Raw genomic sequence first — 11,037 nt, forward strand, 5'->3', positions numbered from 1 at the left:
TCCGCAGCATATTGATTATGATAGTATGTGTCGACATAAATTTTATATCTCGAGACGCATTTTGTGTGGTCTGTTCAGTTTTTCTGTTGGTTATATAGTTTTTGAACGTAATTTTTTTTTGAACGTAACTGTTTGTTATATAGTTGAATCGACATATATACACTTTGAGTAGAGCCTAGCTTTTGATCACAAAAATAGGCTCATTGGATATCAAAGGTTATTTGTTAGCTAGCTGAAAATTACTCTTATATAGTTCATTTAAATTGTAGGGCTAGGAGGTGGGCTAATTTTTAGTCAAGTTTTAAGCCTTAAACTGGTATTTAATCATCTAGTTAGCCAATTCTAACTAAATTGAACTAATTTTTAGTCCCAACAAGTAACTAGCACTAGCACATCCAAAATTATCCATAATTCCAAATAGGCTCACATTTGACTATCTAAAACTTCTAAAATAATACAGACTGACATGCACATGCATGATGCAAAATACCCCCCAAAAAATAATAAGAAGAAAAGAACCAATAGATTTTTGTAGTTATTGTAATAAAGTATAAAGAGTGTTAATATCCCAATAATATACTGGGATCTATATTTGGAAGTGGAGCAACGTTAGAGTATCTCCAAGTGCTCCTGAAAATATATTTTCGAATGATTGATTACGGAATACATAGCGCCCGGACGTCCGGCCCCATGGCGACGTCTAGACGCAGGTCCCAGGTAGCGCTCTCCCACCACGTCCCGTTCCCCCACCGCATTCCGTTCCACACCCGCGCCCCTGACTCTGTTCCCCACCGCGCCCTTATCCCCGTTCCCCCACCGCGTCCCGTTTCCCACCGCACCCCTATCCCCGTTCCCCAACGCTGTGTCCCCCCCCCCCCACCGCCCTCCTATCCCATCGCAAACATATGGAAAAAACTATATAGTGCAATATCGGAATATAAATACTGCAACATCGCAAAAATATGTAGTGCAACATAAAAAAAACATGTACTACAACATCGGAAAAGTATGTACTGCAACATCAAAAATTATGTGCTACAATATCGAAAATCATGTACTGCAACATCGAAAAATATGTACTGCAACATTGAAAAAACATGTACTGTAACATCAAAAAATATGTTTTGCAACATCGAAAATTATGTGTTGCACCATCGAAAATTATGTATTGCATCATCTCAAATAGTGGTACTGCAACATCGCAAAAATCAACCATGAAACATGGAAATGGAAATATTCGAAAATCATCTATTACAATAACCCAAAATTCCCATTGCAACATTCTAAAATCATATGTTGCAACATCCAAAAACTCATTGCAACACAGAGAAACACAAAAAAAGGACATGCAAAAACAGTAAGGGGATGGGTTCTGCTCCAGCCTTGCCCATCACCTTCCTACTCGCCGAAGAGAGGAGGGAATAGGATCCCAGAGCTTGCCAGAACCCTAGCCACCGCCGCGTCCCTCAGATCCAGAGGAGGAGGATGAGGATGAGGAGGACGAGGGCTTAGATCCAGATCTAGAGAAGGACCGACCTACCTCGTCGGAGCCACCGCCGTCGTCCTCGTCTTCGGTGGAGTGAGCGGGAGCTGGGTCACAATGGAGGTCGCTGAACGGGGAGGGAGGGAGCGCGAGCAAGCGAGGGCGGGGCAGCGAGCGCGGCGTCCATCCCAGAGAGTAGCGGCGGATTCAGGAAATATTTTAGGGGGACTGAACAACACTGCTGCTCGATCTTAAGTCTCAGTCCCCCCTATACTATAGAACTTTGCCTAAAAATTCATAGGGGCTCTACAGTAATTTGCACTGATTCGGTTTGGGTAGGGGGGCTTGAGCCCCCCCCCCCGCCCCACCGCTGGATCCGCCCCTGCCAGAGAGCACGCGTGGGCGGGCGCAGCAGCGAGCGGCCAGGGCACGCGGTGGTGGGGATGGAAATGGCGAGGGGTCGGAGGAATCAATGCAGCCTTCTTTCTTCGATGGCATCTGCGTTGGTCTAATAGGGCCGTAGGCCCAGGTTCGCGGCGCCCCGACGGGACGGACACCCTCAGAACTTCGGCCTGTTCGCTGGGTCGTATTTGGCTTATAAACCATGGTTTATCAGCCAATGAACAGTATTTTTCTCTCACACCAAACCAGTCAACAATACTTTCAGCTATGGCTTATTAGCCAAACAAGCCCAAACGAACATGACAATCGTTATCGCATTGATCATTCTATCTAAGCCGCTGAAATGAGTGACTGAGTGAGTGAGTATAGTTTTTTTTTTTTTTGTCTTTGTCCAGCCGTTGCCAATAATTGGTAGGAAAAAAAAATCAAACCCAAGAAGAAACCACACGCCGTGGTGAAAACCACGGAGAAACCAGCAATAGGGTGCGTGGAACGACACGCGTATATGAGGAGTAGGGATGAAAACGGATCGGATACGAACGGATATCACTATATATTTGTTTTCATATTTCTGTTCGGATTCGGATTCGGACACGGATAGCGTTCGGATACATATACGAATACGGATTGACTCGGTTACGGATACGAATAATGAGTATCGAATACGGTATGAATCGGATTCGGAGAAGGTCGGATACAAATATCTATTCGGATATTGAGTAAAAGCATATATATATCATACGTGCGCAAACCATTACACCACTCTATGAGTCCATAATCCATCTAGATTAAGCCAAAAGACTAAAGAGTAAAGCAACAAATAAGATAAAGATACAGATACATCATACATCAAACATCATACAAGCACCAATCTTCGCGGCATGAGTAGAAATAGCCAAGCTCATGGCTTCATGGGTCTCATGGAGTCATGGTCATGGATTCAAGATCTACAATTCTTATATAGGCCATTTTTTCATTTAAGAAAGTTTGAACAAAATGTAGTTCAAATTTGTGACTAGTGTTTGATAAAACTTTTTCAAATGGGAAAATGAGCTATGTAACAATTGTAGATCTTGCTGAGATGATCAAACTTGGTATTCAGAGTTTTTTCATCTGAGGTCATTTAGTGTCTCATTTGAGCAAGTTTACCAAGTCAAATTTGGTCAAATAAAAAAACAACACTTTGACTCTAGTATTATGAACTCTAAATGACTTCAAATTGAAAAGTTTTGAATACCAAGTTTGTTCAACTCATCAAGATCTACAATTGTTGTTTTGGTCAACTTTCCATTTGAGATAGTTTGGACGGTTCAAATTTGTGATTTTTAAATTTCGATGCCTACAAACTAGTTTTCGGAACCCTAGATTGTCTCAAATTGAAAAGTTTTGAATACCAAGTTTGTTCATCTCATCAAGATCTACAATCCTTATATAGGCCATTTTTTCATTTGAGAAAGTTTGTATAAAATGTAGTTCAAATTTTACAAGTGTGTGGCATAGTTTTAGAAAGTCTATATGAGATTCAAGAATTTGTGACTAGTGTTTGATAAAAATTTCTCAAATGGGAAAATGAGCTATGTAACAGTTGTAGATCTTGCTGAGATGATCAAACTTGGTATTCAGAGTTTTTTCATCTGAGGTCATTTAGTGTCTCATTTGAGCAAGTTTGACCAAGTTAAATTTGGTCAAACGAAAAAAAACACTTTGACTCTAGTATTATGAACTCTAAATGACTTCAAATTGAAAAGTTTTGAATACCAAGTTTGTTCAAATCATCAAGATCTACAATTGTTGTTTTGGTCAACTTTCCATTTGAGATAGTTTGGACGGTTCAAATTTGTGATTTTTAAATTTCGACGCCTATAAACTAGTTTTCGGAACCCTAGATTGTCTCAAATTGAAAAGTTTTGAATACCAAGTTTGTTCAGCTCATCAAGATATACAATCCTATATATACCATTTTTCATTTGAGAAAGTTTGAACAAAATGTAGTTCAAATTTCACAAGTGTGTGACATAGTTTTAGAAAGTCTATATGAGATTCAAGAATTCGTGACTAGTGTTCGATAAAACTTTCTCAAATGGGAAAATGAGCTATGTAATAATTGTAGATCTTGCTGAGATGATCAAACTTGGTATTCAGAGTTTTTTCATCTGAGGTCATTTAGTGTCTCATTTGAGCAAGTTTGACCAAGTCAAATTTGGTCAAATGAAAAAACAACACTTTGACTCTAGTATTATGAACTCTAAATGACTTCAAATTGAAAAGTTTTGAATACCAAGTTTGTTCAACTCATCAAGATCTACAATTGTTGTTTTGGGTCAACTTTCCATTTGAGATAGTTTGGATGGTTCAATTTGTGATTTTTAATATTTCGACGCCTACAACTAGTTTTCGGAGACCCTAGATGTCTTTAAATTGAAAAGTTTGAATACCAAGTTTGTTCATCTCAATCAAGATCTACAATCCTTATATAGGCCATTTTTTCATTGAGAAAGTTTGAATAAAATGTAGTTCAAATTCACAAGTGTGTGACATAGTTTAGAAAGTCTATATGAGATTCAAGAATTGCGACTAGTGTTTGATAAAATTTCTCAAATGGGAAAATGAGCTATGTAACAGTTGTAGATCTTGCTGAGATGATCAAACTTGGTATTCGGAGTTTTTTCATCTGAGGTCATTTAGTGTCTCATTTGAGCACAGTTTGACCAAGTCAAATTTGGTCAAACGAAAAAAACAACACTTTGAATCTAGTATTATGAACTCTAAATGACTTCAAATTGAAAAGTTTGAAATACCAAGTTTGTTAAACTCATCAAGATCTACAATTGTTGTTTCTGGTCAACTTTCATTTGAGATAGTTTGGACGGTTCAAATTTGTGATTTTTAAATTTCAATGCCTACTAACTAGTTTTCGGAACCCTAGATTGTCTCAAATTGAAAAGTTTTGAATACCAGTTTGTTCAGCCTCATCAAGATCTACAATCCTTATATAGACCATTTTTCATTTGAGAAAGTTTGAATAAAATGTAGTTCAAATTCACAAGTGGTGTGACATAGTTTTAGAAAGTCTATATGAGATTCAAGAATTCGTGACTAGTGTTCGATAAAACTTTCTCAAATGGGAAAATGAGCTATGTAACAATTGTAGATCTTGCTGAGATGATCAAACTTGGATATTTCAGAGTTTTTTCATCTGAGGTCATTTAGTGTCTCATTTGAGCAAGTTTGACCAAGTCAATTTGGTCAAATGAAAAAACAACACTTTGACTCTAGTATTATGAACTCTAAATGACTTCAAATTGAAAAGTTTTAAATACCAAGTTTGTTCAACTCATCAAGATCTACAATTGTTGTTTTGGTCAACTTTCCATTTGAGATAGTTTGGACGGTTCAAATTTGTGATTTTTTAAATTTCGATGCCTACAAACTAGTTTTCGGAACCCAATTGTCTCAAATTGAAAAGTTTTGAATACCAAGTTTGTTTCAGCTCATCAAGATCTACAATCCTATATAGGCCATTTTTCATTTGAGAAAGTTTGATAATATCCGGATAATATCCGTTTTAATAATCTCGGATAATATCCGTTTTAATATCCGGATTATCCGATATCCGCCGGATATCGATGATATTACATCCGTATTTGATATCCGCCTAAGATATCCGTTTTATTATCCGTATCCGATAAAAAAATCCGGATATCCGAGTTAACTATCCAGATAAGTGTTCATATTTGTTCGGTCGAACGGACGGTCGAATAAATATCCGTACCGTTTTCATCCATAATGAGGAGTCGTATGTCAGATTTGCCAAACGTGGATGTTTATGGAGTTCAGATAAGAAAAATTGGAAACTTTTTTCTCAAACAATTTAGGAAAGCTACATGTCATTTCATTAAAGAGAAAAATGTACAAGAAAAAATCTCCTCCCTACAACGCAAAAAAAGAAAAAGAAAACAAAAAGGGAGGGGTTACAATAACGCCATACTCCCTTCGTCCCTAAATGTTTATCGTTTTCGTTTTTCGAGAAACAAGTTTGACTAAATATATATTAAAATATTAATATTTATGATACATAACTAGTATCATTTGATAGAGATTTAAATCTAGTTTTTTAATAAATTTATTTAAAAGTAGAAATATTGTGCATATTTTTTATAAATCAAGTTAAAGTTATCAACACGTAAATCGTAACGACAAATATTTAGGGACAGTGGAGTACCACACACACACGCACACGCACAGAGGTGACTAGGTCAAGATTGCTGATCTTCTCCCACTGATCGCATAAGGGGCTGCCCGATGGATTGAGTAGCCTGCTTGCCTGCTTGGCGAGACGATCTGAGGCCCAACACCGGTTGCTGACTGCTAGCCAAATAAAGAATTTGCAACTCAAAGAGCTGGTTGTTGACCGCGTTTCCAAGGAGCAAATCAGCCTGATCGCTGGGGCTGGCTGGGCTGCCCAGCCCCCTCACATGAGTACTCTCTGAATCAGCTAGCAGTACTTCTCTCTTACATAAAAAATCAACAACGATACGAACTAGCCAACCGAACAAGCTGCTTATGGTGCCAACGAATTAGGCATTGTAAGTTGACTTGCTGGTGTAGGAGCCTGAATTGGAGACCTCCGGCTGCAAATTGAGCTCCCAAATGCGGAGGTATTCAACAATGTTCCCTTGGACAGTAAGCGCCCCTCTTAATATCATCAATCCAAGTTTTGTTGCGGAGGGCCCGAGCCACCGTCAGCCGCTTGGCCGTACGCTTCAGTATGGCTCTGAACAAGAAAAGGAGCCAGTTCTGCAATAAGAAACTCATGCAATCAGCGATCTATCCAAAATTTTGTTGAATGCCCATTACTCAAAATTTCGTTGACGGTATGCAGTTTATCTAAGCGCAAGTTGGTTCAGTGTGGTAGCACCGTAGCAGTAACAACTAGCCCAATGAGAAGTTGAGATCACTTGGAACGGAGGACTAGTGCTTTTGCGCTTTTTTCTGTATCATTTGCTCCCATTTTCAAAGGAAAGCGTAACGTTTGTGCTGCCGCGATAATTGCTGTCTGCGTTGGGGCCCCGCCGCCAGGGGCCGGCCTGTCGACGTCGCCGTCCGCGCGGGTGTCCTCCCCGCTGCCTGCCGCACTGAGCCATTGACCGCCTCTGGGGCCCTCGCATAGGACGGCCCCACCTGTCTGTTGTGCCGCCGAACGCCCGTCGCCTGCTGGGGCCCGGCCAGCCCACCCACCCCCACCGCACGTCACGGCGTAACGCGCGGCGCGGCCCGTCTCCGTCCCCTCCGTGTCCTGTCCGCATGCGCCCACGCGCCGCACGCCGCCCCATAATATCTTTCCCCGGGGCCGCGGAGTCGCGGCGCCCGCTCGTGGGCCGGTGCGCGCGTCCGCACCCGCCGCCACGCCTTCCCACTATCCAACATAACTCCTGCCGGCTGCTGCACACTTTCTTTCCCCATTCCTATCTGGGCCATCCCTCCCGGCCCTCTGCTGTGCTCTGCCCTCTGCTCTCTCCTGCCATTCCACCTGCTGCCCGCTGCTGTGCGTCGCTCACTCGCTCGCTCACCACCACACCACCAGTCGTCACCCCGTGCGGCGCTGCCATCCCGCGGAGGGAGGAGCACGCGTGTCCGAGCCTTCCGTTCCGCGTCGCATGGACTCGTGCTGTCGCCAGCCGCCTCCAACCGGGTGCCTGCCTAACCGGCCGATTTCCTTCCTTGCGTAGCTCCATTCCACTGCACAAATAGCGCGCCACTTTCCCAATTCCCGTCGCGTGGCCCCCTTCCGATCCTGGCCACTCTGTTCGTCCTGTGGCGTCCAGCAGGGCGGGGGTGATCGGTGATGGAGTGGGGGACAGGGCCAAGGCCTCCGCCGCCGCTGTGGCGGCCGACGAGATAGCCGGCGGAGGTGAAGAAGTGCTCGGTGGATACGTCAAGGTCATGACCGACGAACAGATGGAGGTGCTCCGCAAGCAGATCTCCATCTACGGCCACCATCTGCGAGCAGCTCGTCGATATGCACCGCACCCTCACCGAGCACCAGGACACCAATTGCAGGTCGGTCAGCGCGGTTGCGGGCAAAACCAATTGCTACTCTCTAGCCTCTCTGCTTGTCTTTGTCTGTTCTGGCCTTTTGGGGTTTGCAAACGGAAAATTGGGGTGATTCCTTTGCTTTGCCTTGGGACTTGCATTGTGCGCTTGTCAGTTCCATCTTTGCCTCTTTGTCCACAAATAAAAAGTAGTGTCCTCTTTTTCCCGATGGCTTCTCTAAAGTCCGCATCCTTTGTTTATTTATGGAATAGAACAAGTCTAGTGTTACAGGAAGCTGCGTTTGCTAATCAAACGAAATTATTAGCGTCAAACTCTCTTTCATTTTACTAGCCATCCAAGATTTACTTATTATAGTTTCTCACTTCATGAGCAGGGGTTCCATTCATCGCTGTTTGCCTTCTGTTCATTTATGCCCAGTACTTTAGTCTGCCTTCTCCAAGTGGTGAACTGTCAAGGAGTAATCTTTTCACTCATGTTGCTAGATGCATAGTTGCGGCTGTCTAGTCTGCTTTACTCTGCTGCCATCTTTGTGCTGCGGCTTCTGTCTAGTCTGTTTTTACCTTCTGCTGCGGTCTTACAATGGTAATAATGGGTAATGGGGGTAGAGAATGTAATTCATAATATGTTATTTTTCTGTCATTAATTAACTATAGTGATTTCTGTTGGATTTGCTATTTGCACGAGATGCTACTCGTACATATCTTGGTAATTGGAATGTAATGACCATCCTTTTGATTGGTCTAGTGAACCAATTTAGCAGTGTGTGTTGGGCTGCATTGTTTCTTTGCGGCGCAGTTAAGGCACACTGCCTTAGTGCGTTGATTGCAGAATCTAGAACTTGCAAGCAGAGTTCCATCTAGTGGACCTAATTGTCTGGTTGAACAGAACTAGCATTCATTTATTTTGCACTTTGTAGATACTTGACAATAGGTTGTAAGTGCCAACACATCAAAGTGGGAATAGTTCAGTCAGTACCAAAGAGTGGGAATCCTTGTTCTTATTTGTTTCTCTTTTTTGAGTTAGTAACCAAGAAGGCCATGCCTAGTGCAGTGGTGAGAGTTGTCTCACTGAGTTACCAGGTCATGGGTTCGAAGCAAGCCTCTCCGCAGATTTGCGGGGGGAAGGCTTTCCCTTCCCCAAACCCCACTCATGTGGGAGCCTCATGGCACTGGGTCTGCCCTTTTTTTTTGAGTTAGTGACCTAATGTACATGCATTTGATTAATTTCTCAAGATCTTCATGGTTGCAGCATGATTGTTATTTGTGCTAAGATTCAATTTTTCTCTATTTGTGTGTGACATCCTTAGGGGCCATGCTAATCTTCCAATTAAAGGAGAACTAATTGCTTGGGCATAGAAAAATTATCATATAGAGTAAAAATTGAATACAACAATAACAACAAAGCCTTTAAGGTCCCAAACAAGTTGGGGTAGGCTAGATTGTTTCTGCTGGGTTTCAACTCTAGCCTACCCCCAACTTGTTGGGACTTAAAGGCTTTGTTGTTGTTGTTGTTGTATTCAATTTTCTCTATATGATAATTTTTCTATGCCCAAGCAATTAGTTCTCCTTTAATTGGAAGATTAGCATGGCCCCTAAGAATGTCACACACAAATCGAGAAATGGTCCTCTAATTAAAGAGATAATAATGAATAGCTATTAAGACATGACTGTCATGTAGGGCCAATCAATTGCTATTTTGTGCCACGTGCACCCTGCCACCCTGATTATTCCATATTCTTCTGCTGTCCTGCAGAATCTAAGCTTCACTTTCAGGGAGCTATAAGCTTTGCATGTGTCTTTCATTGGGCCAACACACTTGCCACTTGCCTTTTTACTACGTGGTTGGCAATTTTTTTGATTACTTAGTGCTTGTTTAGATGCATGTTGGAATGGCAAAACTTTTGCCTCATCTTTGCCATCAAAACTTTAGGCATTCAAACTTTAGCCGGAGGTGTTTAGATCCATGGCAAAATTTTTGCTCTGTATCCAAAGAAGACTGTTGCCCTCACAGGGTGGCCATCGCCTTGGTCCTCTTGAAGCACCGGGTTGCAGATCTGGAGGCAAGTCGCGACGGGGCCGAGCGTGGCCGGGGGCCAAGGGCCGAGCGCAGCCGGGCTGCCGCTCGACGGTGGGGCAGAAGCGTGCAGGCGAGTCACGACGGGGCCCGAGCGTGGCCGGTGGCGGAGGGGCCGGAGCGCGGCCGGGGTGCCGCTCGCCGGTGGCTTAGGTGCCGAGCGCGGCCGGGGTTCCGCTCGCTGGTGGCGGCGGCGGTGCCGAGCGCGGCCGGGGTGCCGCTCGCCGGTGGCGGAGGAGCCGAGCACGGCCGGGGTGCCGCTCGCCGGTGGAGGGAAAGAGGAGGGACGCGACCCAGCCCACGTGAGCACGGAGGGGAAGAGAAGGGGCGCGGCCGGTGGAGGCAGGGCCGAGCGTTGCCGCCACCGAGCGCGAGCGAGTCGCGAATGTGAAGGCGCGGTGCGGGGTGGGTGGGTGGAGGTGTGGGGGGGGGGGGGGGGTGGGGGGGGTATGTGGTAGTCCGGTGTTCTCGGCTGGCCCCCAAACGCGTTTTTGCCCCAGTTTTTGGGCCTCTTGGGTCCCAAATGGCAAAGTTTAGCAGCCCAAGTTTTGCTCTTTCTTGCTATGATGTTTAGATCCATTTTGCCAATAAGATGGACTAAAACACCAAAGTTTTGGCAAAAGAGGGGAAATAAACAGGCCCTATAAGCCATTACATATCACTTAGTATTTGAAATTCCAAACTTGTCCATGCTGTAATCAAGTTATATACTTCCGTTAGCTAGATTTGTTCTTCTCTACTTATGCCTAAAACTTTTAAAAGTTTTGGTTAAGTCATTTTTTTAATATTCCGATGATTCAACCTAATTACTTACATGATGTGCCATACAAGAGTTCCACCTGTAGCCCGGGTACTGTTTTTGGAGCCCTGATTTCTACCACTGCAGGAATATTCCCTCCTCTCTGTTAGATAATCTTGAAAACAATTTTTACTGAATTTACCCTTCCCCCTCTATGAATATTTTAATTGTTCCTTTGTAATGTATACATTGTCAATGGAATATAGCCCCCTTCTTGTTTTCTGAT

Source organism: Miscanthus floridulus, chromosome 6, assembly GCF_019320115.1.
Source record: "Miscanthus floridulus cultivar M001 chromosome 6, ASM1932011v1, whole genome shotgun sequence".
In the NCBI taxonomy this organism is placed as follows: Eukaryota; Viridiplantae; Streptophyta; class Magnoliopsida; order Poales; family Poaceae; genus Miscanthus; species Miscanthus floridulus.